Here is a 24,545-nt window from a genome sequence, read left to right on the forward strand (position 1 = left end):
AAGCTCGAGTTCTAGTTCGATCTAGAACAGGCCCCAAAATCACTCGAGCCTAGAACTGGAGAACCTCGAACCACGAACCGCGCTCAACTCTAGTAGGAACTTTAGTATATTAGTAAGTATATAATATCTGTGCCTAGTGGCAAACACTGTTAACCTGTTGAATGCCACTGTCAATCACTGAAAAGCAGTTCCTCTTTAGTGTAGTAGTAAGTATATAATATCTTTGCCTAGTGGAAAGCAGGTGGTTCTGGGAAATTTAGTTTATATTGGTTACATGGTCAGCACCGAAGGACCGATCACTTCACATTGAGTAAGTCCTCCTTCACAGCTCCATGTCTTTGTGGTGTCCATTTTGACATTGCATGTTCACATGCATACTAATTAAAGTCAATAGAGATCTTTTCACCCAGGCGGTGTGTCCATGTGAATACCTGCGTGGCCGGAGTGGCGCACACAGAAACAAGTCAGTTTTTTTGCTGGCAGGACAGGTCAAATACAGACATCACACAGATGGTATCGCTGTTACACGTACCGGTAATAAACAGATCTTACCGTAATGAATGTTATCTTATGTGTAAAAGATGAGCAAAGCTAAAAAAATGAAAGATAAATGCTGGATAGATAGATGATAGATGGAACAGATAGAAGACATACAATAGAATAGATAGATGAATAGATATATAGATATAGACATAGCTAGATAGCAGATATTTAGCATAAGTAATGGCTAATTTTAGAAAAAAAAATTACTTGGGTTCCCATCCAATGTTACTAACCAGGTATTGCAACAGCTGCGGGATGCAACCCTCTACTGTCCCTTTGCTAGTTTTCAAAAATAGAGGGGATTCTGAACTGATTTATTTGAAAAAATAATTTAAAAAAATCATGTAGGGTCCCCCCATTTATTGAAAACTAGCCAAGGGACAGCAGACATTTGGAGGCTGATATTTTTAGGGTGAGAAGTGCCATGGTTATTTGGCCTTTCCCAGCCCACAAATAGTATGCAGTGGCCATAGAGTGGCCAAATCTGGCGCTGTAGTCTGCACTTCCCATTGCCCTGGTGCGGTGCCAAACGGGGTATTATATGGGATTGATGGTGGTGGTGAATTACCAGCTGGCATCAAGCCCTATTATTAATAATGGATGGGCATCTAGCAAACACCATCATTACTGATCAAGTAGAAATATTAAAAAAACAAACATTTTATCTAACAAACAACCCCCAACTATAACCCTCATTCACCAATTTTTTAAAAACGTATGTAAAATAAAAGTTTACCGTAATCCCTAATAATGTCCCATGATGTTCCCAAAATTACTTGTTCTGTGTCCCACTGCATTTATCACAGCGTGTGCGGCTGTGAGGTCAGCTGAGTTCGGCCGGCACTGGAGTCTGCTGATCTGATTACTTGTTCTGCTGGCTATGAGGTCAGGAGTTCAGCTGAGTTCTGATCAGCTGACTCCAGTGCCGGACAAACTCAGCTGACATCACAGCCTACATACGCTGCGATGTGTGCAGCGGGACACAACAAGTAATTGGCTAAGAGTGGAGTCAGCTGATCTGAACTCAGCTGAACTCCTGACCACACAGCCCACACATGGTCACACGTGATCGGCAGCAGGCAGTGACTGTTGTTAACCTGCATCCATCACAGCGTGTGCGGGCTGTGAGATCAGGAGTTCAGCTGACTCCAGTGTCGGCCAAAAAATTCTGTGTCCCGCAGCAGCCAGTAGAAGGATCCGGTAAAATAACAATTGTAGTTGCATGCATTGCACATTCAATCCACAGGATCCGGTCATATGCGGTTTGCGTTTTTTTGCCTACGGGGAAAAAAAACGCTGATGTGAAAGCACCTTAACTAATGCAACCAGTTCCTTGTTAGTATAGTGGTCAGTATCCCTGCCTGTCACACGGGAGACCGATGGGGAGGATAACATTTCTGTTATTTAAAGTTATGATTAAAACATGTTAAAAGAAAATATATTACAGCTGATTTCACAATGGTACCTTTTAATTCAACAATTTCTAGTATTTTTTGTTTTTGCACACTTTAAAGATTTGTTGGATAAGTCTGGTTAACCCTTTCACGTCTTAAGTTGTACATGTATATCATATGTCGTGTCCCTGTCTTTGATGCAGCTTAAATAGCCATCATGTGTCTCTAAAAGCCGCGGTGTGGAACTTTTCCTGCAGCTGCTAACATGTTGAATGCTGCTGTCAATCACTGAAAATCAGTTCCTTGTTAGTACAGTTGTAAGTATATAATATCTGTGCATGGTGGAGAGCAGGTGGTTCTGGGAAATGTAGTTTATATGTAGTTTTAATGCTCCATTCAATTCCTACCAGAACATCAGAAATTCATAGTTTCATGGTGAAGAAGAAACAAGTCCATCAAGTTCACCCTATAATCTACCATGTTGCTCTAGAGAAAGGCAAAAAAAAACATGGGGCAAATCACCTACACTACACAATGTGGTGACCCAAAGTGAACATTTAGAAAACATTTTGAGATACAGCGTGACCAACGGTTCTGATGATCCAACAATGAACAGCTGGTTCCATGGTGTAATGGTTAGCACTCTGGACTCTGAATCCAGCGATCCGAGTTAATAAATAAAAACAGGGCTTACTTACTTACCAAGGATAAATGAATATATATACATATAAATACATATATATATATAAAATTATTATTATTTTTTCCAAACATGCTCAAAACGTGTGCGTGTGTGCGTGTTCGCGTGTGTGCGTGTGTATTTAAACTACTAACATATTACACACACACACACAGAGTAGCATGCAAAAGCTTTTGCCAGATGTTGAAACAATTGAGCAAAGTAACGATAGTTTCAGAAGTAGAAGTGTTAATAAATAAGTTTCCCCAATTAGCAAAGTGACTGAACAAAAGAAAACATTGGGGCATGAAAATGACAGATTACAATTTTTGGTGCCAAAACAGCAGTAACTCCTATAACTGAGCCCCATTTTGGAAACTGCATCCTTCTCGGAATTCATCTAGGGGAGTGATGAGCATCTTGTAGCCACTGGTGCTTCACAAAATTATATAACATTGAGCCATGAAAATGAAATATTATAATTTTTCCACGTATTGTTGCTTTACCTCCAAATTTTTAATTCAAAAACATTTTTACCCCCAGTGAGAGCCATTCAAAAACTGCAAGTGTCTCTCCCTGTGGTGCCGGCTCCCATCATTCAGTGAAGGAAGACGGCGCACCGGAGATACTTAGATTAGCACCCAGCTACTTGATCAAGAACGGATCAGTTTAGAGAACACTCTCCCATCATTAATCAGCAGTTATGAAATTATACAAGACCAAATTCAGTTTCTTTGGTTCATCATTGAAATGTACAAAAAAAGTCACCGCTCACCGTTGTAGGGTTTGCCCGAATAACCCTCCTTGTGACTGTCCAGTATCTAAACAGGAACTACGGCACCCAACCACACAATGTCTAAAGGAGAAAAGAGATAAAGTCCAACTAGGAATCCTCCAGATGTGTATAAAAAAATATTTTTTGTTTAAACCATTATAAGGTCAAGAGTACATAGGCATTTGTATACTGGTTCTTTTGCACACCCATTGAACTAAATTTTTTGAAGTGCAACGTAACGTAGTGGCAGAGACTGTGCTGCTTAGTGTAGTTTTGATGAAATCACTGTTTTATCAGCAGTAGTGATGGGCGAGCAGTACAATGCTTGGTACTCGTAATAATTAGCAATCACTATGATGCTTGAGTGCTACTTACTGGTTCAAAGCAGGTCAGACACTTGGATGGGCTCAACTTGAGTATCAAGTGTAATGGAAGCCAATAATTGGGCAGTTTGGCTCTCTGCCCACACCCAGCCATCTATAGACAGGATTTCCAGTGGAGGGAAGGCAGGTTTTTCAACTTCTTTTCTGACACCATCTGAAAACATTGTTTTTGCCCCCAGAGAGAGCCATTCAGATTCTGCAAATAGTTCTCACTGGGGTGCCAGCTCCCATCATTCACTAAAGTAATCCAGCGTAAAAGTGCAGAAATAGTATGAACATTTCTGCAACCAAATACTCAATATGTGTGCACATGTGTTAATGGCACAGACTATATTCCTGTAAAAATATGAGATAATAAGATACTAAATAGCTGGTTCCATGGTGTAATGGTTAGCACTCTGGACTTTGAATCCAGCGATCCGAGTTCAAATCTCAGTGGAACCTTTTATTTTAATCCCTTTAAATATAGAGAATCTGTCAAGAGGTTTTTGCCACTTGATCTGTGAGCAGAATAATGTAGAGGCAGAGATCCTGATTCCAGCGATGTCTTACTGGGTATCTGGTACACCAAAGGCTGGCTGCCTGTGTGAGACATTACACTACTATAGAATGTTTTTCGGCTGCCGTTACGTCACTATATTGATATATTATTATTGTAAAATAATTAGTATGATTATAAATGGCATCACATATCACTATACATCCAGGGGAAGACGTGTCTGTGGGAAGCCAAATAACTCCTCGCCAAACATGAGATTTAATGCTGATAAATGTATCATGGATGGAGTAATCCAATAGCTGCATATACATTAAATGTAAGTGAATTTGTGACTACAGAACTGGAGAAAGACTTTGGGATTCTAGTTATAAGTAAGTTAAGCAGCAGCTCTCAATGTCAGGCAGCAGCTGCAAAAGCAAACAAGATTTTAGTGGGTATAAACGGAGAAATTAGCTCCCAAGAGTCTGAGCCTTAACACAACCAGTTCCTCGTCAGTATAGTGGTCAGTATCCCCGCCTGTCACGCGGGAGACCGGGGTTCAATTCCCCGACGGGGAGGATAAAATTTTGATATTTACAAATATTATGAGAATTAATTAGAAAATATATTACAGCTGAAATCAGAATGGTCACTTTGAATCCAACAAATTCTTTTGGTTGGAATTATCTGGTTAACCCATTCACGATCTATGATGTACATACTGTATATGTCGTGTTCCTGTCTGTGATGTGGTATAATCTCCCATCGCATGCCTCTAACAGCTGTGGAGAGGAACTGTAGTAGGAACGTTAGTATAGTAGTAAGTATATAATATCTGTGCCTAGTGGCAAACACTGTTAACCTGTTGAATGCCACTGTCAATCACTGAAAAGCAGTTCCTCTTTAGTGTAGTAGTAAGTATATAATATCTTTGCCTAGTGGAAAGCAGGTGGTTCTGGGAAATTTAGTTTATAGTGGTTATATGGTCAGCACCGAAGGACCGATCTCTTCACATTGAGTAAGTCCTCCTTCACAGCTCCATGTCTTTGTGGTGTCCATTTTGACATTGCATGTTCACATGCATACTAATTAAAGTCAATAGAGATCTTTTCACCCAGGCGGTGTGTCCATGTGAATACCTGCGTGGCCGGAGTGGCGCACACAGAAACAAGTCAGTTTTTTGCTGGCAGGACAGGTCAAATACAGACATCACACAGATGGTATCGCTGTTACATGTACCGGTAATAAACAGATCTTACCGTAATGAATGTTTTCTTATGTGTAAAAGATGAGCAAAGCTAAAAAAATGAAAGATAAATGCTGGATAGATAGATGATAGATGGAATAGATAGAAGACATACAATAGAATAGATAGATGAATAGATATAGACATAGCTAGATAGCAGATATTTAGCATAAATAATGGCTAATTTTAGAAAAAAAAATTACTTGGGTTCCCATCCAATGTTCATAACCAGGTATTGCAACAGCTGCGGGATGCAACCCTCTACTGTCCCTTTGCTAGTTTTCAAAAATAGAGGGGATTCTGAACTGATTTATTTGAAAAAATAATTTAAAAAAATCATGTAGGGTCCCCCCATTTATTGAAAACTAGCCAAGGGACAGCAGACATTTGGAGGCTGATATTTTTAGGGTGAGAAGGGCCATGGTTATTTGGCCCTTCCCAGCCCACAAATAGTATGCAGTGGCCATAGAGTGGCCAAATCTGGCGCTGTAGTCTGCACTTCCCATTGCCCTGGTGCGGTGCCAAACGGGGTATTATATGGGATTGATGGTGGTGGTGAATTACCAGCTGGCATCAAGCCCTATTATTAATAATGGATGGGCATCTAGCAAACACCATCATTACTGATCAAGTAGAAATATTAAAAAAACAAACATTTTATCTAACAAACAACCCCCAACAATAACCCTCATTCACCAATTTTTTAAAAATGTATGTAAAATAAAAGTTTACCGTAATCCCTAATAATGTCCCATGATGTTCCCAAAATTACTTGTTCTGTGTCCCACTGCATTTATCACAGCGTGTGCGGCTGTGAGGTCAGCTGAGTTCGGCCGGCACTGGAGTCCGCTGATCTGATTACTTGTTCTGCTGGCTATGAGGTCAGGAGTTCAGCTGAGTTCTGATCAGCTGACTCCAGTGCCGGACAAACTCAGCTGACATCACAGCCTACATACGCTGCGATGTATGCAGCGGGACACAACAAGTAATTGGCTAAGAGTGGAGTCAGCTGATCTGAACTCAGCTGAACTCCTGACCACATAGCCCACACATGGTCACACGTGATCGGCAGAAGGCAGTGACTGCTGTTAACCTGTATCCATTGTTAACCTGTATCCATCACAGCGTGTGCGGGCTGTGAGATCAGGAGTTCAGCTGACTCCAGTGTCGGCCAATAAATTCTGTGTCCCGCAGCAGCCAGTAGAAGGATCCGGTAAAATAACAATTGTAGTTGCATGCATTGCACATTCAATCCACAGGATCCGGTCATATGCGGTTTGCGTTTTTTTGCCTACAGGGAAAAAAAACGCTGATGTGAAAGCACCTTAACTAATGCAACCAGTTCCTTGTTAGTATAGTGGTCAGTATCCCTGCCTGTCACACGGGAGACCGATGGGGAGGATAACATTTCTGTTATTTAAACATATGATTAAAACATGTTAAAAGAAAATATATTACAGCTGATTTCACAGTGGTATCTTTTAATTCAACAATTTCTAGTATTTTTTGTTTTTGCACACTTTAAAGATTTGTTGGATAAGTCTGGTTAACCCTTTCACGTCTTAAGTTGTACATGTATATCATATGTTGTGTCCCTGTCTTTGATGCAGCTTAAATAGCCATCATGTGTCTCTAAAAGCCGCGGTGTGGAACTTTTCCTGCAGCTGCTAACATGTTGAATGCTGCTGTCAATCACTGAAAATCAGTTCCTTGTTAGTACAGTTGTAAGTATATAATATCTGTGCATGGTGGAGAGCAGGTGGTTCTGGGAAATGTAGCTTATATGTAGTTTTAATGCTCCATTCAATTCCTACCAGAACATCAGAAATTCATAGTTTCATGGTGAAGAAGAAACAAGTCCATCAAGTTCACCCTATAATCTACCATGTTGCTCTAGAGAAAGGCAAAAAAAACATGGGGCAAATCCCCTACACTACACAATGTGGAGACTAGAGTTGAGTGCGGTTCGAGGTTCTCCAGTTCTAGGCTCGAGTGATGCTGGGGCCTGTTCTAGATCGAACTAGAACTCGAGCTTTTTGCAAAAGCTCGATAGTTCTAGATACGTTCGAGAACGGTTCTAGCAGCAAAAAAACAGCTAATTCCTAGCTGGCTTTCCGCTGTAATAGTGTAAGTCACTCTGTGACTCACACTATTATGACATTTCAGTGTATAGTGTGCGGGAACAGCGCCTTCAGATCACTGCTGTTTGTATAATGGCGATCGCCATTTTTTTTTTTTTTTTCCTTGTCTTCCTTCCCTAGGCGCGCGCGTGTAGTGGGGAGGGCCATTATGGCAGCCAATCCCAGACACACACACAGCTAAGTGGACTTTTAGCCAGAGAAGCAACGGCATGTGTGATAGGATGTCCATGTCACATGTCCCTGTATTATAAAACCGGACATTTTCCTCCAGCACGCCATTATCTGCCTTCTGCGTCCTTGGTGTCAGACATCACTGGCGCAGCTCCGTCCTTTGTCCTATCGCCGATACTGCTGTATGCGCTCCATACACAGCGCTGGACAGCTTAGGGAGAGCACTTTCTATCAGTCCTTTTAAGGGCTCGTACCGGCAGGGTCAGAGCCATAGGTGACAGAGACAGCGTCTGTGTAGCTAAGGCCAGGGATTTCCTCGCTGCATTACCCCATTAGGAGGGAATAGAAAGGCAGGCTTCCTTTCCTCTACCCAGCGACCCACAACCCTGGCACTGTACCCTCCGGTCCTCTGCACACTCCAACTCATTATAACTAAGCCATTATACTAGCAAACACTGAGTGTACCTAGTGGCATCCTAAACGTGGCTATTGGACTTTTGTATAGTCCCACTAGTGCAAAGATATTTGCAGCACGTCTGCCTGCATTGCACACTCAAACTCATTATAACTAAGCCATTATACTAGCAAACACTGAGTGTACCTAGTGGCATGCTAAACGTGGCTATTGGACTTTTGTATAGTCCCACTAGTGCAAAGATATTTGCAGCACATCTGCCTGAATTGCACACTCAAACTCATTATAACTAAGTCACTATACTAGCAAACACTGAGTGAACTTAGTGGCATCCTAAACGTGGCTGTTGGACTTCTGTATAGTCCCACTAGTGCAAAGATATTTGCAGCACGTCTGCCTGCATTGCACACTCAAACTTATTGTTACTAAGCCATTATACTATCAAGCACTGAGTGTACCTAGTGGCATCCTAAACGTGGCTATTGGACTTCTGTATAGTCCCACTAGTGCAAAGATATTTGCAGCACGTCTGCCTGCATTGCACACTCAAACTCATTATAACTAAGCCATTATACTAGCAAACACTCAGTGAACCTAGTGGCATCCTAAACGTGGCTATTGGACTTCTGTATAGTCCCACTAGTGCAAAGATATTTGCAGCACGTCTGCCTGCATTGCACACTCAAACTCCTTATAACTAAGCCATTATACTAGCAAACACTGAGTGTACCTAGTGGCATCCTAAACGTGGCTGTTGGACTTTTGTATAGTCCCACTAGTGCAAAGATATTTGCAGCATGTCTGCCTGCATTGCACACTCAAACTCTTTATAACTAAGCCATTATACTAGCAAACGCGAGTGTACCTAGTGGCATCCTAAACGTGGCTATTGGACTTCTGTATAGTCCCACTAGTGCAAAGATATTTGCAGCACGTCTGCCTGCATTGCACACTCCAACTCATTATAACTAAGCCATTATACTAGCAAACACTCAGTGTACCTAGTGGCATCCTAAACGTGGCTATTGGACTTTGCTATAGTCCCACTAGTGCAAAGATATTTGCAGCACGTCTGCCTGCATTGCACACTCCAACTCATTATAACTAAGCCTTTATACTAGCAAACACTCAGTGTACCTAGTGGCATCTTAAACGTGGCTATTGGACTTTTGTATAGTCCCACTAGTGCAAAGATATTTGCAGCATGTCTGCCTGCATTGCACACTCAAACTCATTATAACTAAGCCATTATACTAGCAAACACTGAGTGTACCTAGTGGCATCCTAAACGTGGCTATTGGACTTTTGTATAGTCCCACTAGTGCAAAGATATTTGCAGCACCTCTGCCTGCATTGCACACTCAAACTCATTGTTACTAAGCCATTATACTAGCAAACACGGAGTGAACTTAGTGTCATCCTAAACGTGGCTATTGGACTTCTGTATAGTCCCACTAGTGCAAAGATATTTGTAGCACCTCTGCCTGCATTGCACAGTCCAACTCATTATAACTAAGCCATTATACTAGCAAACACTCAGTGTACCTAGTGGCATCCTAAACGTGGCTATTGGACTTTTGTATAGTCCCACTAGTGCAAAGATATTTGCAGCATGTCTGCCTGCATTGTACACTCAAACTCATTATAACTAAGCCATTATACTAGCAAACACTGAGTGTACCTAGTGGCATCCTAAACGTGGCTATTGGACTTTTGTATAGTCCCACTAGTGCAAAGATATTTGCAGCACCTCTGCCTGCATTGCACACTCAAACTCATTGTTACTAAGCCATTATACTAGCAAACACGGAGTGAACTTAGTGTCATCCTAAACGTGGCTATTGGACTTCTGTATAGTCCCACTAGTGCAAAGATATTTGCAGCACCTCTGCCTGCATTGCACACTCCAACTCATTGTTACTAAGCCATTATACTAGCAAACACTGAGTGTACCTAGTGGCATCCTAAACGTGGCTATTGGACTTTTGTATAGTCCCACTAGTGCAAAGATATTTGCAGCACGTCTGCCTGCATTGCACACTCCAACTCATTATAACTAAGCCATTATACTAGCAAACACTGAGTGTACCTAGTGGCATCCTAAACGTGGCTATTGGACTTTTGTATAGTTCCACTAGTGCAAAGATATTTGCAGCACGTCTGCCTGCATTGCACACTCCAACTAATTATAACTAAGCCATTATACTAGCAAACACTGAGTGTACCTAGTGGCATGCTAAACGTGGCTATTGGACTTCTGTATAGTCCCACTAGTGCAAAGATATTTGTAGCACCTCTGCCTGCATTGCACACTCAAACTCATTATAACTAAAGCCTGCTTTACACGTTGCAATTAGTTGTACAATCGCATTTGCGATGTGACACGCCCAGGTTGCATACGGGATCTTATGAGATCACACGTAGGTCGTTCATTTGCTGTCACACGTGCGTTAGTAGTCTATGTTAAATTGATCAATTTTGTGTGCGATCCTTTAGATCATGTGTTCTGTGACGTATGCATTGGGCACTTTTTTTTTTTTTTTTTTATTTATTGACTTGCCAAGCGTGTGTAATGTGTAGGGATGCGTTTTTACTATGTCATCTGCCATTCACCTCTGCTACATGGCCGCTGACAGCAGACACAGACAGCCATGTAGCAGCGGTGAATGGTAGTTGACAGCAGACACAGACAGAGCCGCACTGTCAGAATGAACTCGGGTGAACTTCACCCGACTTCATGGTCATGCTGCGGCTCTGTCTGTGTCGCGCCCTGATTAGCGGTCACCTGTGAAGGGCTCACCGGTGACCGCTAAACTCCTGAGTGACTGAAGTTAGCAGCCCTCTCTCATACTCACCAATCCCCGATCCCCGGCACTGCACGGCGTTCACACTGCTCCGGCGGCTTTTACTGTTTTGAAAAAGCCGGCTGCCCATTAAACAATCTCGTATTCCCTGCTTTCCCCGCCCACCGGCGCCTATGATTGGTTACAGTGAGACACGCCCCCACGCTGAGTGACAGGTGTCACACTGCACCCAATCACAGCAGCCGGTGGGCGTGTCTATACTATGTAGTGAAATAAATAATTAAATAATTAAAAAAAACGGCGTGCGGTTCCCCCCAATTTTAAAACCAGCCAGATAAAGCCATACGGCTGAAGGCTGGTATTCTCAGGATGGGGAGCTCCACGTTATGGGGAGCCCCCCAGCCTAACAATATCAGCCAACAGCCGCCCAGAATTGCCGCATACATTATATGCGACAGTTCTGGGACTGTACCCGGCTCTTCCCGATTTGCCCTGGTGCGTTGGCAAATCGGGGTAATAAGGAGTTATTGGCAGCCCATAGCTGCCAATAAGTCCTAGATTAATCATGTCAGGCGTCTATGAGACACCTTCCATGATTAATCTGTAAATTACAGTAAATAAACACACACACACCCGAAAAAAATCCTTTATTAGAAATAAAAAACACAAACATAATCAGCCCCAAAAAGCCCTCCATGTCCGGCGTAATCCAGGATGCTCCTGCGTCGCTTCCAGCTCTGCTGCATGGAGGTGACCGGAGCTGCAGAATACACCGCCGCTCTGGTCACCTCCACACAGCAACTGAACACAGCCGCGCGATCGGCTGAGCTGTCACTGAGGTTACCCGCTGTCACTGGATCCAGCGGTGGATGCAGCGGTGGCCGCGGGTAACCTCAGTGACAGCTCAGCTGATCGCGCTACTCACCGCCGCTCCTCTCACCTCCACGCAGCAACTGAGGTGAGTAGCGCGATCAGCTGAGCTGTCACTGAGGTTACCCGCGGCCACCGCTGGATCCACCGCTGGATCCAGTGACAGCGGGTAACCTCAGTGACAGCTCACCTGATCGCGCGGCTGTCTTCATTAGCTGGGTGGAGGTGACCGGAGCGGCTGTGTCTGCTGCAGTTCCGGTCACCTCCATGCAGCAGCGCTGGAAGCGACGCTGGAGCATCCTGGATTACGCCGGACATGGAGGGCTTTTTGGGGCTGATTAAAGTGGTTAACCAGGGTATATGTTTGTGTTTTTTATTTCTAATAAATAGTTTTTTCGGGTGTGTGTGTTTATTTACTGTAATTTACAGATTAATCATGGAGAGTGTCTCATAGACGCCTGACATGATTAATCTAGGATTTAGTGGCAGCTATGGGCTGCCAATAACTCCTTATTACCCCGATTTGCCAACACACCAGGGCAAATCGGGAAGAGCCGGGTACAGTCCCAGAACTGTCGCATATAATGTATGCGGCAATTCTGGGCGGCTGTTGGCTGATATTGTTAGGCTGGGGGGCTCCCCATAACGTGGAGCTCCCCATCCTGAGAATACCAGCCTTCAGCCGTATGGCTTTATCTGGCTGGTTTTAAAATTGGGGGGGACCGCACGCCGTTTTTTTTAATTATTTAATTATTTATTTCACTACACAGTATAGACACGCCCACCGGCTGCTGTGATTGGGTGCAGTGTGACACCTGTCACTCAGCGTGGGAGCGTGTCTCACTGTAACCAATCATAGGCGCCAGTGGGCGGGGAAAGCAGGGAATACGAGATTGTTTAATGGGCGGCCGGCTTTTTCAAAACAGTAAAAGCCGCCGGAGCAGTGTGAACGCCGTGCAGCGCCGGGGATCGGTGAGTATATGAGAGAGGGGGATAGACTGACATGGACAGAGATTGAGGGACAGAGATAGTGACCGACTGACAGAGATTAGTGAATGACAGACATTGTGAGGCGCTTCAGAACGCAGCTTTTCAGCTGTGCTCTGAAGCGGACCTTTTTTAAGCTGCGGTGCAGAGCGCACACCTGCGCACATAGCATCAGACACCAAAATCGCATGAGGGATGTCACACGTTACAATTGACTAGGTTCGTGCAACAAAACGCTCAATTCTAGACAAAGATACGATGTGTTTGCGATCAACGGTTTTGCGTTCAATCCTGATCGCACGTAGCTGTCACACGCAGATACCTCACAAACGATGCCGGATGTGCGTCACTTACAACTTGACCCCAACGACGGATTGTGAGATATATTGAAGCATGCAAAGTGGGCTTAAGCCACTATACTAGCAAACACTGAGTGTACCTAGTGGCATCCTAAACGTGGCTATTGGACTTCTGTATAGTCCCACTAGTGCAAAGATATTTGCAGCACGTCTGCCTGCATTGCACACTCAAACTGATATTTACTAATCCATTATACTAGCAATTTATGCTGCCAGTTTAAGGGCCGTAGTTGCATTGTTAGGGATAATTATTGTTGTTTATTCTGCTGTTAATAAAGCTAGACCACCGCTGCAATCTACACCACCTCTCAATTTTTACTACCACATTTTCAGTGCACAACCTTGTCGCAATCAACATGAGTGGCAAAATGACAGATGCTGGTGGAAAGGGGAAGAGGCGTGGTGGAAAAGGAAAAAAAGGGTTTGTCCGTGGGGAAGGTGGCAAAGCTCCATTATCATCTGCTGAAGATAGACCATCTACCAGCAAAAGTAAGATGTCTACTACTTACCGTGGACAATCCGATGTGCTCCCTTTTTTACGTACACGAACAACAGGAACAAAGGTAGATGATGGCCAAAAAAGGAAAATGCTTGAATGGATCTCAAGTGGTCCAACAAGTGCCCTCTCAGCCACTTCAAGTACCGCATCCAAAAAACACCAGTCCTCTGAGTTGTCATCCCAATCAAACTTGCTGTCTCCCAGCTCTGAAGTCTCCATCAGCCCTGCACAGTATGGTGGAACTGAGATGGCTGAGTCTGCAGAGCTGTTCAGTCACACTATAGCCTGGGAATCAGAGGTCTGCTCCCAAGCTACAGTGAGTACAGAACAGGAAATGGTCTGCAGTGATGCCCAGAACCTTTGTGACTCTGATTCAGGCCGTGAGGACCAAGTTTCTGAGCATAATGTTGACCCTTTGTCACAAACTGTAACACCTGTGGTTATAGACAATGAGGAACATACTGATGAAGATGAGACGCAGATACCCGATTGGGATGACAACTTAATTATTCGGTCAGGGCAAGAAGAGGCTCGGTCTGAGGGGGAGGGGAGTGCAAACACAACAATTGATGATGAAGTTGTAGATCCCACCTACTGTCAACCCACAGTCAGGCACTCGAGGAGATCAACAGAGGTGGTGGAGGAGGATGCAACTGATGACGAAGTTACCTTGCGCCTTCCTGGACAGAGTCAGAGTACTGGTAGCACGTCTACAACTGCATCCTCAGCCACCACTCTGCCTCTGAGCACTAGTCGGGGTGGATCAACAGGTCGCATGCCCTCTAAGCCTTGCCTAGCCTGGTCCTTTTTTGACATAGCAAAATATCGCCCAAATTATGTGATCTGTAAAATTTGTCATGGTTCTATTAGTAGAGGTCAAAACCTCAGCAGTTTGACAACTTCTTCCATGAATCGTCACATGAATAAATATCATATGTCCTGGTGGGAAGCTCACCGTGCTGCAATGCAGCCTAGCGGAGCGAACCATCCACCGCCTGCCCCTTCCAGTGCATCCGCGCGCTCTTCATCTTCTAGGACTGTGGGGACAGCTGTCACACCTGTTTTTCCACGCACAACTTCCACCACTGTAACCGCAACAGGCAGTTTGCTTGGTAGGTCGTCAGTTGGTTTGGAAGGGGAAACAAGTGAGTGTGTACAGCTCTCTCAGACATCGATAGCACCAACGTTGGATGAAGGCAACATCATGTCTCCGCCTGCACTTTCCTCACAAACCTGCATTTTTCCAGGGACACCCTACTCAACACCGTCTACACACAGCAGCCAGATCTCTGTCCCTCAGATGTGGTCAAATAAAAGGCCACTTCCTGCGACCCATGACAAAGCTAAGAGGTTGATTCTATCCCTCTGTAAGCTCTTGGCTACCGAAATGCTGCCTTTCCGCCTAGTGGACACACAGGATTTTAGAGACCTTATGTCTGTCGCTGTGCCCCAGTACCAGATGCCTAGTCACCACTACTTCTCTAAGAAAGGTGTGCCCGCGCTACACCAGCATGTCGCACACAACATCACCGCTTCCTTGAGAAACTCTGTGTGTGAACGGGTGCATTTCACCACCGATACTTGGACCAGTAAGCATGGACAGGGACGTTACATGTCGCTAACTGGGCACTGGGTAACTATGGTGATAGATGGTGAAGGGTCTGCTGCACAAGTCTTGCCGTCCCCACGACTTGTGTGTCAATCCTCTGTCTGTCCAAGTTCCGCCACTGCTTCTGCCTCCTCCACCTCATCTGGGTCCTCCACCTCCGCCCCAAGCCTGCCTGGTCAGGCCACCAGCGTTCTCACTGCGCAGAAGGAATCACGCACCCCTCATTACTATGCTGGCAGCAGAGCGCAACGGCATCAGGCGTTCTTTAGCTTGACATGTCTTGGGAATAAGAGTCACACAGCTGAGGAGTTGTGGTCAGCTCTGTGGTCCGAGTTTAATAAATGGTTTTCTCCACTCAACCTGCAGCCTGGTAAGGCCGTGTGCGACAATGCTGCAAACCTGGGTGCGGCCCTTCACCTGGGCAAGGTGACACACGTACCTTGTATGGCTCACGTGTTGAACCTTGTCGTCCAGCAATTTTTAACACACTATCCCGGCCTAGATGGCCTTCTGAACAGAGCACGAAAACTGTCTGCTCACTTCCGCCGTTCAAGCGCCGCAGCTGAGCGACTTGCATCGCTCCAGAAGTCTTTCGGCCTGCCGGTTCATCGCCTGAAATGCGATGTGGCGACACGCTGGAATTCAACTCTCCACATGTTACAGCGACTGTGGCAGCACCGCCGAGCCCTGGTGCAATACGTCATGACGTAAAGCCTGGACCAACGAGATGCAGAGGTGGGGCAGATCACCCTGATGGAGTGGTCTCAGATCAAGGACCTATGCACCCTTCTGCACAGTTTCGACATGGCGACGAATATGTTTAGCGCTGACAATGCCATTATCAGCATGACAATTCCAGTCATTTACATGCTGGAGCACACGCTAAACACTATTCGGAGTCAGGGGGTGGGACAACAGGAAGGGGAGGAACTACAGGAGGATTCATATGCGCAAGACACAACATCACCAAGGTCCAGACGTTCATCATCACCAACGCGGCAGGCATGGGACCATGGGGGACAGGGATCAACAAGGGCGCATGGTAGCAGGCGAAATGTTGAGGAAGGTGCAGGAGAACATGAAGAAATGGAGGACGAACTGTCCATGGACATGGAAGACTCAGCGGATGAGGGAGACCTTGGTCAAATTTCAGTTGAAAGAGGTTGGGGGGAGATGTCAGAGGAAGAAAGAACGGTTAGCACCTCTATGCCACAAACACAGCGTGGACTTGGTCCGCATGGCTGCGCAAGACACATGAGTGCCTTCTTGTTGCACTACCTCTAACATGACCCTCGTATTGTCAAAATTAGAAGTGATGCTGACTACTGGATTGCCACACTATTAGATCCCTGGTACAAGTCCAAATTTTGTGACATAAGTCCAGCCATAGAAAGGGACGCACGTATGCAGGAGTATCAGCAGAAGCTGTTACTCGATCTTAGCTCGGCTTTTCCACCAAACAACCGTGCAGGTGAAGGGAGTGATTCTCCCAGTTGTAACTTGACAAACATGGGAGGGTCTCGTCATCTCCAACAGTCTACCCGTACCAGTAGGACCGTATCTGGTGCTGGTAACAGCAATTTTATGGAATCTTTTCATAATTTTTTTAGACCCTCCTTTGCAAGGCCACCAGAGACAACAAGTCTGACACATAGTCAACGGCTGGAGAGGATGATACAGGAGTATCTCCAAATGAACATCTATGCCATGACTTTGCAAATGGAGCCTTGCTCCTTTTGGGCTTCAAATCTAGAAAAATGGCCAGAGCTCTCCAGTTACGCCTTGGAGATTTTGTCGTGTCCAGCTGCCAGCGTTGTCTCAGAACGTGTCTTCAGTGATGCTGGGTGTGTGCTGACAGATAAGCGCACGCGTCTGTCCAGTCACAATGTGGACAGACTAACGTTCATCAAAATGAACAAGTCATGGATCCAGAAGGAATTTACTACCCCTGTATCATCCTGGGGAGAGTAAATGCTTGTGGATTTGGAATGTGCTTGATGCAAATCAAAACATCCTGTTTGCAACTAGGGCACAAGTGCTGCCACTGATAAGGTGTCTGTGTGGGGCCCAATTTTTGGAAAAAAGGGAGACTCCGCTTGGAGTAACCCTTGCTTGCTGTGTTTTTTATAAATGATCCAAGATGAACAGAGCTGGGATCAGGAAAGACTTTGCTACCTACCACGGTCTCATCCTGGGGACGGTTAATTATGGCGTATTTTTGAATGTGCTTGATGCAAATTTAGCTGTGAAGTGTATAACTGGGGCACAGCTGCTGCCACTGAAGGGGTGGGTGTGTGTGGGGCCCAATTTTTGGAAAAAAGGGAGACTCCGCTTGGAGTAACCCTTGCTTACATTGTTTTTAAAAGAAGCCAAGATGAACAGAGCTGGGATCAGGAAAGACTTTGCTACCTACCCCGGTGTCATCCTGGGGACGGTTAATTATGGCGTATTTTTGAATGTGCTTGATGCAAATCTAGCTGTGAAGTGTATAACTGGGGCACAACTGCTGCCACTGAAGGGGTGGGTGTGTGTGGGGCCCAAGTTTTGGAAAAAAGGGAGACTCCGCTTGGAGTAACCCTTGCTTGCTGTGTTTTTTATAAATGAACCAAGATGAACAGAGCTGGGATCAGGAAAGACTTTGCTACCTACCCCGGTCTCATCCTGGGGACGGTTAATTATGGCGTATTTTTGAATGTGCTTGATGCAAATGTAGCTGTGAATAGTACAACTGGGGCACAACTGCTGCCACTGAAGGGGTGGGTGTGTGTGGGCCGCAATTTTTGGAAAAAAGGGATACTCCGCTTGGAGTCACCTTGAGGTGTTTTACATGATTTTAGAAGGGCGTGCCATGCCTATATCTGTGTCTCCTCCTCTTTTTCCTTGTCCTGCTCTTTTGTTTTCGCATGAGTATATGTCCTTTTCACTTTCCCATGTCTTTGTGTTGTGTTGTGAGTTGTTTGTCACCTTTTGGACACCTTTGAGGGGGTTTTCTAGGTGTTTTTATGTGTTTGTGATTGCCTGCCATTGTTTCCTATGCGGTTCGAGTTCGGTTCGTCGAACGTTCGACGAACCGAACTCGAACGGGACCTCCGTTCGGCGAACCGACCTCGAGCCGAACCGGGACCGGTTCGCTCATCTCTAGTGGTGACCCAAAGTGAACATTTAGAAAACATTTAGAAAACATTTTGAGATACAGCGTGACCAACGGTTCTGAAAATGCAGCCATGTGTAACAGGTTCCATGGTGTAATGGTTAGCACTCTGGACTCTGAATCCAGCGATCCGAGTTCAAATCTCGGTGGGACCTTAATTTTTTTCTTTCCCATGAAGTATTGAAATAAAAACAGGGCTTACTTACTTATCAAGGATAAATTAATATATATAATAAATAAATATATATATATAAAAATATATAAATACATTATAGCATTTGACACTGTCCCACATAAAAGACTGCTAAGTAAAATGAGAAAGCTTGGGCTCGGGGAAAATGTGTGTAGATGGGTAGGTAGCTGGCTTAGTGGTAGAAAAGAAAGAGTGGTTATTAATGGTGCATACTCAGATTGGGCCAGGGTTACTAGTGGGGTGCCACAGGGGTCTGTATTGGGCCCCCTACTATTTAATATATTTATTAATGATCTGGTGGATGGTTTACAGAGTAAAATATCAGTATTTGCAGATGATACAAAACTATGTAAGGTAGTTAACACAAAGGAGGACAGTTTGCAACTACAGATGGATTTGAGTAAATTGGAGAATTGGGCTGAAAAATGGCAAATGAGGTTTAACACAGATAAGTGTAAGGTTATGCACATGGGAAGGAGAAACAGATGCTACGATTACTTACTAAATGGGAAACTGCTGGGGAAATCAGACATGGAAAAAGACTTAGGCATCTTAGTGAATAAGAATCTAAATTGGAGTGCCCAGTGTCAGGCAGCAGCCACCAAAGCAAATAGGGTGATGGGATGCATTAGAAGAGGTCTGGGGGCACGAGATGAAAACATCATTCTCCCTCTGTACAAATCACTAGTCAGACCACACTTGGAGTATTGTGTGCAATTTTGGGCGCCGGTGCTGAAGAAAGACATTACTGAACTTGAAAGGGTTCAGAGGCGGGCTACTAAAATAATAAATGGAATGGGTGCATTACAATACACGGAAAGGTTATCAAAATTAGGTCAAATTACTCGAGAAAAGAGAAGACTTAGGGGAGACCTAATAAATATGTACAAATATATCAGAGGGCCATATAGAGATCTCTCCCATGATCTGTTTGTACCAAGGACTATGACAAGAACAAGGGGGCATTCTTTTCGATTGGAGGAAAGAAAATTCCTACATCAGCATAGAAGAGGGTTCTTCACGGTAAGAGCAGTGAGGCTCTGGAACTCTCTTCCTGAGGAAGTGGTGATGGCCAACTCACTTAATGAATTTAAGAGAGGAATGGATGCATTTCTTGTTAGCAAAAGTATAGAAGGTTATAAATAGCATAATCTTACAGGTAGATAGAAGAGCGACCAAGATTATTAGAGGAATGGGGGGGGCTGCAATACCAAGACAGGTTATTAAACTTGGGGTTAGTTAGTTAGGAAAAACAAAGGCTTAGGGGGATCTAATCACAATGTATAAATATATGAGGGGACAGTACAGAGACCTTTCCAAAGATCTCTTTACACCTAGGCCTGCGACTGGAACACGGGGACATCCGCTACGTTTTGAGGAAAGAAGGTTTAATCATAATCACAGATGAGGATTCTTTACTGTACGAGCAGTGAGACTATGGAGCTCTCTGCCGTATGATGTTGTAATGAGGGATTCACTAGTAAAATTTAAGCAGAGCCTGAACGCATTTCTTGAAAAATATAATATTACCAGTTATGTATATTAGATTTTATGACAGGGTGTTGATCCAGGGAACTAGTCTGATTGCCGTATGTGGAGTCAGGAAGGAATTTTTTTCCCCATTGGAGCTTATTTGACACATTGGGTTTTTTTTGCCTTCCTCTGGATCAACATGTTAGGCTACGGGTTGAACTAGATAGACTTAGAGTCTCCCTTCAACCTTAAAAACTATGAAACTATGAAACTATGAAATACATATATATATATATATATATAATTATTATTACTTTTTCCAAACATGCTCAAAACGTGTGCGCGTGTGTGCGTGTGCGTGTGTGCGTGTGTGTATTTAAAATACTAACATATTACACACACACACAGAGTAGCATGCAAAAGCTTTTGCCAGATGTTGAAACAATTGAGCAAAGTAACGATAGTTTCAGAAGTAGAAGTGTTAATAAATAAGTTTCCCCAATTAGCAAAGTGACTGAACAAAAGAAAACATTGGGGCATGAAAATGACAGATTACAATTTTTGGTGCCAAAACAGCAGTAACTCCTATAACTGAGCCCCATTTTGGAAACTGCATCCTTCTCGGAATTCATCTAGGGGAGTGATGAGCATCTTAAAGCCACTGGTGCTTCACAAAATTATATAACATTGAGCCATGAAAATGAAATATTATAATTTTTCTACGTATTGTTGCTTTACCTCCAAATTTTTAATTCAAAAACATTTTTACCCCCAGTGAGAGCCATTCAAAAACTGCAAGTGTCTCTCCCTGTGGTGCCGGCTCCCATCATTCAGTGAAGGAAGACGGCGCACCGGAGATACTTAGATTAGCACCCAGCTACTTGATCAAGAACTGATCAGTTTAGAGAAGACTCTCCCATCATTAGTCAGCAGTTCTGAAATTATACAAGACCAAATTCAGTTTCTTTGGTTAATCATTGAAATGTACAAAAAAAGTCACCGCTCACCGTTGTAGGGTTTTCCCGAATAAACCTCCTTGTGACTGTCCAGTATCTAAACAGGAACTACGGCACCCAACCACACAATGTCCAAAGGAGAAAAGAGATAAAGTCCAACTAGGAATCCTCCAGATGTGTATAAAAAAATATTTTTTATTTAAACCATTATAAGGTCAAGAGTACATAGGCAATTGTATACTGGTTCTTTTGCGCACCCATTGAACTAAATTTTTTGAAGTGCAACGTAACGTAGTGGCAGAGACTGTGCTGCTTGGTGTAGTTTTGATGAAATCACTGTTTTATCAGCAGTAGTGATGGGCGAGCAGAACAATGCTTGGTACTCGTAATAATTAGCAATCACTATGATGCTTGAGTGCTACTTTCTGTATTAAAGCAGGTCAGACACTTGGATGGGCTCAACTTGAGAATCAAGTGTAATGGAAGCCAATAATTGGGCAGTTTGGCTCTCTGCCCACACCCAGCCATCTATAGACAGGATTTCCAGTGGAGGGAGGGCAGGTTTTTCAACTTTTTTTCTGACACCATCTGAAAACATTGTTTTTGCCCCCAGAGAGAGCCATTCAGATTCTGCAAATAGTTCTCACTGGGGTGCCAGCTCCCATCATTCACTAAAGTAATGCAGCGTAAAAGTGCAGAAATAGTATGAACATTTCTGCAAACAAATACTCAATATGTGTGCACATGTGTTAATGGCACAGACTATATTCCTGTAAAAATATGAGATAATAAGAAACTAAATAGCTGGTTCCATGGTGTAATGGTTAGCACTCTGGACTTTGAATCCAGCGATCCGAGTTCAAATCTCGGTGGAAACTTTTATTTAAATATAGAGAATCTGTCAAGAGGTTTTTGTCACTTGATCTGTGAGCAGAATAATGTAGAGGCAGAGATCCTGATTCCAGCGATGTCTTACTGGGTATCTAGTACACCAAAGGCTGGCTGCCTGTGTAAGACATTACACTACTATAGAATGTTTTTCGGCTGCCGTTATGTCACTTTATTGATATATTATTATTGTAAAATAATTAGTATGGTTATAAATGGCGTCACATATCACTATACATCCAGGGGAAGACGTGTCTGTGGGAAACCAAATAACTCCTCGCCAAACATGAGATTTAATGCTGATAAATGTATCATGGATGGAGTAATCCAATAGCTGCATATACATTAAATGTAAGTGAATTTGTGACTACAGAACTGGAGAAAGACTTTGGGATTCTAGTTATAAGTAAGTTAAGCAGCAGCTCTCAATGTCAGGCAGCAGCTGCAAAAGCAAACAAGATTTTAGAGGGTATAAACGGAGAAATTAGCTCCCAACAGTCTGAGCCTTAACACAACCAGTTCCTCGTTAGTATAGTGGTCAGTATCCCCGCCTGTCACGCGGGAGACCGGGGTTCAATTCCCCGACGGGGAGGATAAAATTTTGATATTTACAAATATTATGAGAATTAATTAGAAAATATATTACAGCTGAAATCAGAATGGTCACTTTGAATCCAATAAATTCTTCTGGTTGGAAATATCTGGTTAACCCATTCACGATCTATGATGTACATACTGTATATGTCGTGTTCCAGTCTGTGATGTGGTATAATCTCCCATCGCATGCCTCTAACAGCTGTGGAGAGGAACTGTAGTAGGAACGTTAGTATAGTAGTAAGTATATAATATCTGTGCCTAGTGGCAAACACTGTTAACCTGTTGAATGCCACTGTCAATCACTGAAAAGCAGTTCCTCTTTAGTGTAGTAGTAAGTATATAATATCTTGCCTAGTGGAAAGCAGGTAGTTCTGGGAAATTTAGTTTATAGCGGTTACATGGTCAGCACCGAAGGACCGATCACTTCACATTGAGTAAGTCCTCCTTCACAGCTCCATGTCTTTGTGGTGTCCATTTTGACATTGCATGTTCACATGCATACTAATTAAAGGCAATAGAGATCTTTTCACCCAGGCGGTGTGTCCATGTGAATACCTGCGTGGCCGGAGTGGCGCACACAGAAACAAGTCAGTTTTTTGCTGGCAGGACAGGTCAAATACAGACATCACACAGATGGTATCGCTGTTACACGTACCGGTAATAAACAGATCTTACCGTAATGAATGTTTTCTTATGTGTAAAAGATGAGCAAAGCTAAAAAAATGAAAGATAAATGCTGGATAGATAGATGATAGATGGAATAGATAGAAGACATACAATAGAATAGATAGATGAATAGATATATAGATATAGACATAGCTAGATAGCAGATATTTAGCATAAATAATGGCTAATTTTAGAAAAAAAAATTACTTGGGTTCCCATCCAATGTTCATAACCAGGTATTGCAACAGCTGCGGGATGCAACCCTCTACTGTCCTTTTGCTAGTTTTCAAAAATAGAGGGGATTCTGAACTGATTTATTTGAAAAAATAATTTTAAAAAATCATGTAGGGTCCCCCCATTTATTGAAAACTAGCCAAGGGACAGCAGACATTTGGAGTCTGATATTTTTAGGGTGAGAAGGGCCATGGTTATTTGGCCCTTCCCAGCCCACAAATAGTATGCAGTGGCCAAATCTGGTGCTGTAGTCTGCACTTCCCATTGCCCTGGTGCGGTGCCAAACGGGGTATTATATGGGATTGATGGTGGTGGTGAATTACCAGCTGGCATCAAGCCCTATTATTAATAATGGATGGGCATCTAGCAAACACCATCATTACTCATCAAGTAGAAATATTAAAAAAACAAACATTTTATCTAACAACCCCCAACTATAATCCTCATTCACCAATTTTTTAAAAATGTATGTAAAATAAAAGTTTACCATAATCCCTAATAATGTCCCATGATGTTCCCAAAATTACTTGTTCTGTGTCCCACTGCATTTATCACAGCGTGTGCGGCTGTGAGGTCAGCTGAGTTCGGCCGGCACTGGAGTCCGCTGATCTGATTACTTGTTCTGCTGGCTATGAGGTCAGGAGTTCAGCTGAGTTCTGATCAGCTGACTCCAGTGCCGGACAAACTCAGCTGACATCACAGCCTACATACGCTGCGATGTATGCAGCGGGACACAACAAGTAATTGGCTAAGAGTGGAGTCAGCTGATCTGAACTCAGCTGAACTCCTGACCACATAGCCCACACATGGTCACACGTGATCGGCAGCAGGCAGTGACTGCTGTTAACCTGTATCCATTGTTAACCTGTATCCATCACAGCGTGTGCGGGCTGTGAGATCAGGAGTTCAGCTGACTCCAGTGTCGGCCAATAAATTCTGTGTCCCGCAGCAGCCAGTAGAAGGATCCGGTAAAATAACAATTGTAGTTGCATGCATTGCACATTCAATCCACAGGATCCGGTCATATGCGGTTT

At 43.7% G+C, this 24,545-nt stretch overlaps 4 non-coding genes across 4 annotated transcripts; all 4 read left to right on the top strand.

The window, feature by feature from the left end:
* Positions 1 to 4,146: 4,146 nt before the first annotated feature.
* On the top strand, positions 4,147 to 4,218 carry TRNAQ-UUG (transfer RNA glutamine (anticodon UUG)). The gene has a single exon. It is a non-coding gene; the product is annotated as a tRNA-Gln (tRNA).
* A 14,369-nt stretch (positions 4,219 to 18,587) lies between these two features.
* Positions 18,588 to 18,659, top strand: TRNAQ-CUG (transfer RNA glutamine (anticodon CUG)). The gene has a single exon. It is a non-coding gene; the product is annotated as a tRNA-Gln (tRNA).
* Positions 18,660 to 21,932: 3,273 nt separating this feature from the next.
* On the top strand, positions 21,933 to 22,004 carry TRNAQ-UUG (transfer RNA glutamine (anticodon UUG)). The gene has a single exon. It is a non-coding gene; the product is annotated as a tRNA-Gln (tRNA).
* Positions 22,005 to 22,534: 530 nt separating this feature from the next.
* Positions 22,535 to 22,606, top strand: TRNAD-GUC (transfer RNA aspartic acid (anticodon GUC)). Its single transcript has one exon. It is a non-coding gene; the product is annotated as a tRNA-Asp (tRNA).
* Positions 22,607 to 24,545: the final 1,939 nt, after the last annotated feature.

Source organism: Anomaloglossus baeobatrachus, chromosome 4 (genome assembly GCF_048569485.1).
Source record: "Anomaloglossus baeobatrachus isolate aAnoBae1 chromosome 4, aAnoBae1.hap1, whole genome shotgun sequence".
Classification (NCBI taxonomy): domain Eukaryota; kingdom Metazoa; phylum Chordata; class Amphibia; order Anura; family Aromobatidae; genus Anomaloglossus; species Anomaloglossus baeobatrachus.